Here is a 7,599-nt window from a genome sequence, read left to right as displayed (position 1 = left end):
AAAATCCCGAGACTTCCGGTGACGCTTTTGAAGCAGACCCAGCTGGGGTTAGGCGTAAGAGAAGACAAACTGAAACATTCTTCCTTAGTTGTTAAATTTCTAAAAATCTAAAGATAAAACCTAGATTTGGGCTAATTTCATAAGTAGTTGATTATGTTGTTACTCCAACCGCGTGAAAGTGACAAACTGACACGTTTTCATTTTCGTCAAAAACAACTTTATATTGAAGGCTTGCCTTTGAGTTGATGGCCAGCACCTGCGCAGCTCGGGGCGAGATGTCTGCGCATGCGCTTAGCTAGCCAATGGATACCTCATAGTACCCATAAAACCTAGCGGTCAAACACGAAAATGATTCCAATCGTTTTTGCGCTATACATTTTTAATGTGTGAATTAGTGAAATTAGTGAATTTGACAAACACTTCAAATTAAGTATGTGTTTGGTGGAGGCTTAACTTGGCGTGATGTTTTGATAATATATTTGCCTCTATTTACAAAAAATCTAAATATCTTTAGCTAGCTAGTTAGCAGAGCAGTAGATCAAAAAAGTGATTTGTATTACTTGTTTGTATAGTATGTTGACTTTGGTGTCTATTTCAAACCTTATGGCATTTTTTAGGATGAGCATAAGAGCATTAAAAGGGGAGAAAACCACTATAAGTCTGGCCATGTGGAGTGTCTCCTAGAGATGAACGTACTTTGGAGCGAAAAGTGCAAATCAATCCCAGAACAATAGCAGAAGACCTTGTGAAGATGCTGGAGGAAACAGTTACAAAAGTATCTATAGCCACAGTAAAACGAGTCCTATATCGACATAACCTGAAAGGCCGCTCAGCAAGGAAGAAGCCGCTGCTCAAAAACCGCCATAAAAAAAGCCAGACTACGGTTTGCAACTGCACATGGGGACAAAGATCGTACTTTTTGGAGAAATGTCCTCTTGTCTGATGAAACAAAAATAGAACTGTTTGGCCATAATGACCATCGTTATGTTTGGAGGAAAAAGGGGGATGCTTGCAAGCCGAAGAACACCATCCCAACCGTGAAGCACAGGGGTGGCAGCATCATGTTGTGGGGGTGCTTTGCTGCAGGAGGGACTGGTGCACTTCACAAAATAGATGGCATCATGAGGTAGGAACATTATGTGGATATATTGAAGCAACATCTCAAGACATCAGTCAGGAAGTTAAAGCTTGGTCGCAAATGGGTCTTCCAAATGGACAATGACCCCAAGCATACTTCCAAAGTTGTGGAAAAATGGCTTAAGGACAACAAAGTCATGGTATTGGAGTGGCCATCACAAAGCCCTGATCTCAAGCCTATAGAAAATTTGTGGGCAGAACTGAAAAAACGTGCGCAAGCAAGGAGGCCTACAAACCTGACTCAGTTACACCAGCTCTGTCTGGAGGAATGGGCCAGAATTCACCCAACCTATTGTGGGAAGCTTGTGGAAGGCTACCCGAAATGTTTGACCCAAGTTAAACAATTTGAAGGCAATGCCACTGGGAATGTGATGAAAGAAATAAAAGCTTAAATAAATCATTCTCTCTACTATTATTCTGACATTTCACATTCTTAAAATAAAGTTGTGATCCTAACTGACTAAGACAGGGAATTTTTACTAGGATTAAATGTCAGGAATTGTGAAAAACTGAGTTTAAATGTATTTGGCTAATGTGTATGTAATCTTCTGACTTCAACTGTATTTGGCTAAGGTGTATGTAATCTTCCGACTTCAACTGTAGATGAGTAATACAGAAACTTAGTTCTAGAATGTTGTCATTGATGAGAATGAATCTAAAAATCTATTGACATTCAGAATTGACTTTGCTTCGACATCCAGTCTGTATTGTAGTTGCATGACCAGAGACAAGTCTTCAAAGGCACAGTGTGTATTTATTATGAGTGGTACATGCATTCACATAGTCTTGATTTATAGGATCCTTCCCACTGTATGATTAATACAGTATGTCACGTGATAAAATCCCAAGTTATCAATTAAAAGTTTACGGAAAAACTGCACTTGACCTCATGAAAATTACTGTTTATTAAATATTCTACAGCATTAATGTCATCAATTAAATCAAACTTTATTTATATAACACACTTCTTACAACAAATGCAGTTCATGGTGTTCAAAGTCATGCATTGAAAGGCACGTGGCACTTAAAATCCTTCCTCTTGGCAGTTCTCTACAGGTGACCAGGCGATTCTATCTACCACGTGAATGCTGCCGTGGAGCTCATAAGTGTAGCCATGTGGCTGCATTAGCTATTTTTGCAGTTCACAATATTGGCTGTACGTATGTGGAATGCGAATAGAGGAAGCCAGCCAGTCGTTGCTGCTAAAAAAAAGGGTCCTCCAATCACAGTCGTTGGATGGGGTGTTGTCTGTAAAGTGGGGCACAGATAATGAAGAGGAGGGTATCAAGGCATTCAAAATGGCTACAGGGATGAATGTGCAGGAGTCAGGGCTTTGGGTCACAGGCTCTGGGATCCTGGGTATCTCACCGGATGGTCTGGTGTGCACCACAGCAGTGGTGGAGGTCAAGTGTCCGTATGGTGCAAGAGACTTTACCATTGAAGACGCAGTGAAGTTGAAGGATTTGTATATCCATGAGGATTGAGGGTCTTACCGCCTCCGTGAAGACTATCCTTACTGGCACCAGGTCCAAGGGCAGCTCCACTGGAAGGGACAGTTGCTTCTTTGTTGAGTGGACCACCAAAGCCTCCATCACCATCCCCATCCAGCGTGACGACCTCTGGCAGACTCATAATGCTGGACTAGAGGAGTTTTTCAACGACCACATGCTCCCAAAGTTGTCACTGCAACAGTGAACATCTGTAAATATCTTGTAAATAGTTTTTGCATACAAATCAGTTTTTGTTCTTACCTTGAGGTTTTATTCCAATCAGTTTTTTTGATGGGGGGGGGGGGGGGTTAGTTGCCACAGTAAAACGAGTCCTATATCGACATAACCTGAAAGGCCGCTCAGCAAGGAAGAAGCCGCTGCTCAAAAACCGCCATAAAAAAAGCCAGACTACGGTTTGCAACTGCACATGGGGACAAAGATCGTACTTTTTGGAGAAATGTCCTCTTGTCTGATGAAACAAAAATAGAACTGTTTGGCCATAATGACCATCGTTATGTTTGGAGGAAAAAGGGGGATGCTTGCAAGCCGAAGAACACCATCCCAACCGTGAAGCACAGGGGTGGCAGCATCATGTTGTGGGGGTGCTTTGCTGCAGGAGGGACTGGTGCACTTCACAAAATAGATGGCATCATGAGGTAGGAACATTATGTGGATATATTGAAGCAACATCTCAAGACATCAGTCAGGAAGTTAAAGCTTGGTCGCAAATGGGTCTTCCAAATGGACAATGACCCCAAGCATACTTCCAAAGTTGTGGAAAAATGGCTTAAGGACAACAAAGTCATGGTATTGGAGTGGCCATCACAAAGCCCTGATCTCAAGCCTATAGAAAATTTGTGGGCAGAACTGAAAAAACGTGCGCAAGCAAGGAGGCCTACAAACCTGACTCAGTTACACCAGCTCTGTCTGGAGGAATGGGCCAGAATTCACCCAACCTATTGTGGGAAGCTTGTGGAAGGCTACCCGAAATGTTTGACCCAAGTTAAACAATTTGAAGGCAATGCCACTGGGAATGTGATGAAAGAAATAAAAGCTTAAATAAATCATTCTCTCTACTATTATTCTGACATTTCACATTCTTAAAATAAAGTTGTGATCCTAACTGACTAAGACAGGGAATTTTTACTAGGATTAAATGTCAGGAATTGTGAAAAACTGAGTTTAAATGTATTTGGCTAATGTGTATGTAATCTTCTGACTTCAACTGTATTTGGCTAAGGTGTATGTAATCTTCCGACTTCAACTGTAGATGAGTAATACAGAAACTTAGTTCTAGAATGTTGTCATTGATGAGAATGAATCTAAAAATCTATTGACATTCAGAATTGACTTTGCTTCGACATCCAGTCTGTATTGTAGTTGCATGACCAGAGACAAGTCTTCAAAGGCACAGTGTGTATTTATTATGAGTGGTACATGCATTCACATAGTCTTGATTTATAGGATCCTTCCCACTGTATGATTAATACAGTATGTCACGTGATAAAATCCCAAGTTATCAATTAAAAGTTTACGGAAAAACTGCACTTGACCTCATGAAAATTACTGTTTATTAAATATTCTACAGCATTAATGTCATCAATTAAATCAAACTTTATTTATATAACACACTTCTTACAACAAATGCAGTTCATGGTGTTCAAAGTCATGCATTGAAAGGCACGTGGCACTTAAAATCCTTCCTCTTGGCAGTTCTCTACAGGTGACCAGGCGATTCTATCTACCACGTGAATGCTGCCGTGGAGCTCATAAGTGTAGCCATGTGGCTGCATTAGCTATTTTTGCAGTTCACAATATTGGCTGTACGTATGTGGAATGCGAATAGAGGAAGCCAGCCAGTCGTTGCTGCTAAAAAAAAGGGTCCTCCAATCACAGTCGTTGGATGGGGTGTTGTCTGTAAAGTGGGGCACAGATAATGAAGAGGAGGGTATCAAGGCATTCAAAATGGCTACAGGGATGAATGTGCAGGAGTCAGGGCTTTGGGTCACAGGCTCTGGGATCCTGGGTATCTCACCGGATGGTCTGGTGTGCACCACAGCAGTGGTGGAGGTCAAGTGTCCGTATGGTGCAAGAGACTTTACCATTGAAGACGCAGTGAAGTTGAAGGATTTGTATATCCATGAGGATTGAGGGTCTTACCGCCTCCGTGAAGACTATCCTTACTGGCACCAGGTCCAAGGGCAGCTCCACTGGAAGGGACAGTTGCTTCTTTGTTGAGTGGACCACCAAAGCCTCCATCACCATCCCCATCCAGCGTGACGACCTCTGGCAGACTCATAATGCTGGACTAGAGGAGTTTTTCAACGACCACATGCTCCCAAAGTTGTCACTGCAACAGTGAACATCTGTAAATATCTTGTAAATAGTTTTTGCATACAAATCAGTTTTTGTTCTTACCTTGAGGTTTTATTCCAATCAGTTTTTTTGATGGGGGGGGGGGGGGGGGGCACTGGATCAGCGTTTTTGTCGCGCCTCCTGTCAGTAGCCTATGGTCCAAAAATATTTCACATAGTTCACACACACACACTAGGCTCCCATAATTACATACAAGTTTTGCTCAAAACAGCCAACTAAAGTAATGTATTTAATGTACGTTCAATCACAATGGCTGGTCTGAGAACTTATATCTGTGATGTTTAAATTATTTCTTACCCCCTTCGTCGTGTGGAGCTTCTTTTTCTGTTAAATGCAGCGCCATTTGGCAAATGTGGAACATTTGCAATAATGCAATAATTAAAGTAGTTAGCAGATATTTCCGTTTAGCTCATTTTGCTGTTAAACCAGCCCATTTAAAAATGTATCATTACAGCATCATGTCACTCCTCAAACTATAATTTAACCAGGTGAATTTCTAGATATATCTGCACAGTATGTTTATTTGTCAGCTAATTAGCCAGCCAGTTTAAGTGTAATGATTAACTGACAATATTTAAATGAATGGTCAGTGGTGGGTCTTTTTCAAAACTGTATCACCATCTTCATCTGGACAGAAAACAAATTGTTTATCATAACACAAACCCACCTTGGACAATGTGACAAGTAGTCGCTCAACACCCAATCATAAGTCATGAGAACCATAGACAAACATGACAAACATACTGTGCAGATATATCTTCAAATGTACTGTTGTACACTATATTGTATCACATTTGATGATACTGAGCAGATCGAGCTGTCCGTCCACAAGCTCGATCTGCTGTAGTCTACAACTGGAGTCTTGCGCTCGGATCACACTGGCACAGGCTATCCATGTACCGGAAGGCCTGAGGGATGCACTCTGTTGTACTGGAAAACAAAGAGACGTGGTCATTGGTGGATCTTTTTCAATGCTAAAACACCATCTTTATCTGGACAGAAAACGCATTCTTTATTATAACACAAACCCACCTTGGACAATGTGACATGTGGTCCCTCAACACCCAATCCTCATGCCTCATTGTTTGTTCTTGTTTCCCAAACAACAGTCCGGATCTTCCTCTTCTGCCATGGTGGATGAGCACCTTTTCTGGTAAATACAGGGCCATTTCTCTTTCCCACAGGAAAATGGCACCTGCAGACCCAAGTGTTGTCACTGGGTTTCCGGTCCACCCGTCTGAAAAAACAAAACAATAACCTTTACTAGCTAGCTAAGTTAATAACTCAAATATGAACATACTGTATATATTAAAATTCCATAATCCACAGACTTTACTATAGTAACGGTAAAATAGACTGGTCTTTGGTCTATCTGCACATCTAAAATCCTACTATGTGGACGAGACATTTCTGCTAGGATTGAGGAATTATCTGGACTGGTCAACTAGATGATCAGGACAGTCTAGTGTACTATTTCCCAGAAGAGGTGAAGTATTGCAATGAGCTATATGACTGTCCTTCTGATTCTAATTCTCAAGAGGGAAGTTAAAACCCTCAGCTATGAGGTCACTGAGGAGAACCAACAATGATAGGGGGATGGTCTGAAAGGGACTGCTATGTAGGGATGGAACATAAGGATTTTGGGCACTGGCCAGCAGACCATGATTTCTACCAGCCCTGGTAACATTCAGGTCCTAAATCTGTGGGATGCAATGTTTGTAAAGGCAAAATGTCACTGCTGTGTCAGGTTAGTTTGGCACATTGTCTACTAGCCCAGTCTGAAAAGTACTAGCCTCGGGCGAGCTTAATTTCTATTCCTGCTGTCATGTACAGTGCATTCGGAAAGTATTCAGATCCCTTGACTTTTTCCACATTTTGTTATGTTACAGCCTTATTCTAAAATGGACTAAATAATTTCCCCCCCCTCATCAATCTACACACAATAGCCCATAATGACAAAGCACTTTAAAAAAAAATTTACTCCATGGTTCGTTGGACAAAGCCTATGTGGAAATAAATTGTGCTTTTGTAGAGTTTTTGGGATAAACGCCGAAAATCAAGTCTGTGGGAAACACAGGCTTAGGAGATCTTATATGTTTTGTTCTATGAGATAATCTTCATCAGCTTTTTGTGAATTTTAAAGCATGTAGGGAGTGAACGTTATTTATAATAAGGGTTACATGGAGAAAATCAGACCTCTCCAAAATGAAAATGTAAATGAATGGCCCTCCCTTCAGCAAAATATATTTTACCTAAACCCTCCCTGAGCACTTGAAAAAACAAACATGTGACCCTCCCTTATCCCCAAAATAATAATTAAAACAATTTAGTGGATAGCAGTTTACCCTCACTCCTTGGACAGACCAGAGCCTTAGATACACGGTTTTAGAAACTGTTCTTCATCCTGTAAGCACTACAAAGTATGTGACAAATAAAAACATTGATTTGATTTGTTTGACCCACGCGAACGTGACCAAAGACATGACTGAAACAAAACCAACTTGCTACGATTCATGTATATTCAGTTTATTAGGTACATCCATCTAGTACATCCAGAACAGCCTAAATTCTTCAGGGTATGGACACTTTGCTCAAT

The sequence above is a fragment of the Salvelinus alpinus genome, chromosome 8, assembly GCF_045679555.1.
Source record: "Salvelinus alpinus chromosome 8, SLU_Salpinus.1, whole genome shotgun sequence".
NCBI lineage: Eukaryota > Metazoa > Chordata > Actinopteri > Salmoniformes > Salmonidae > Salvelinus > Salvelinus alpinus.
Note: the sequence above shows the minus strand (reverse complement) of the source record.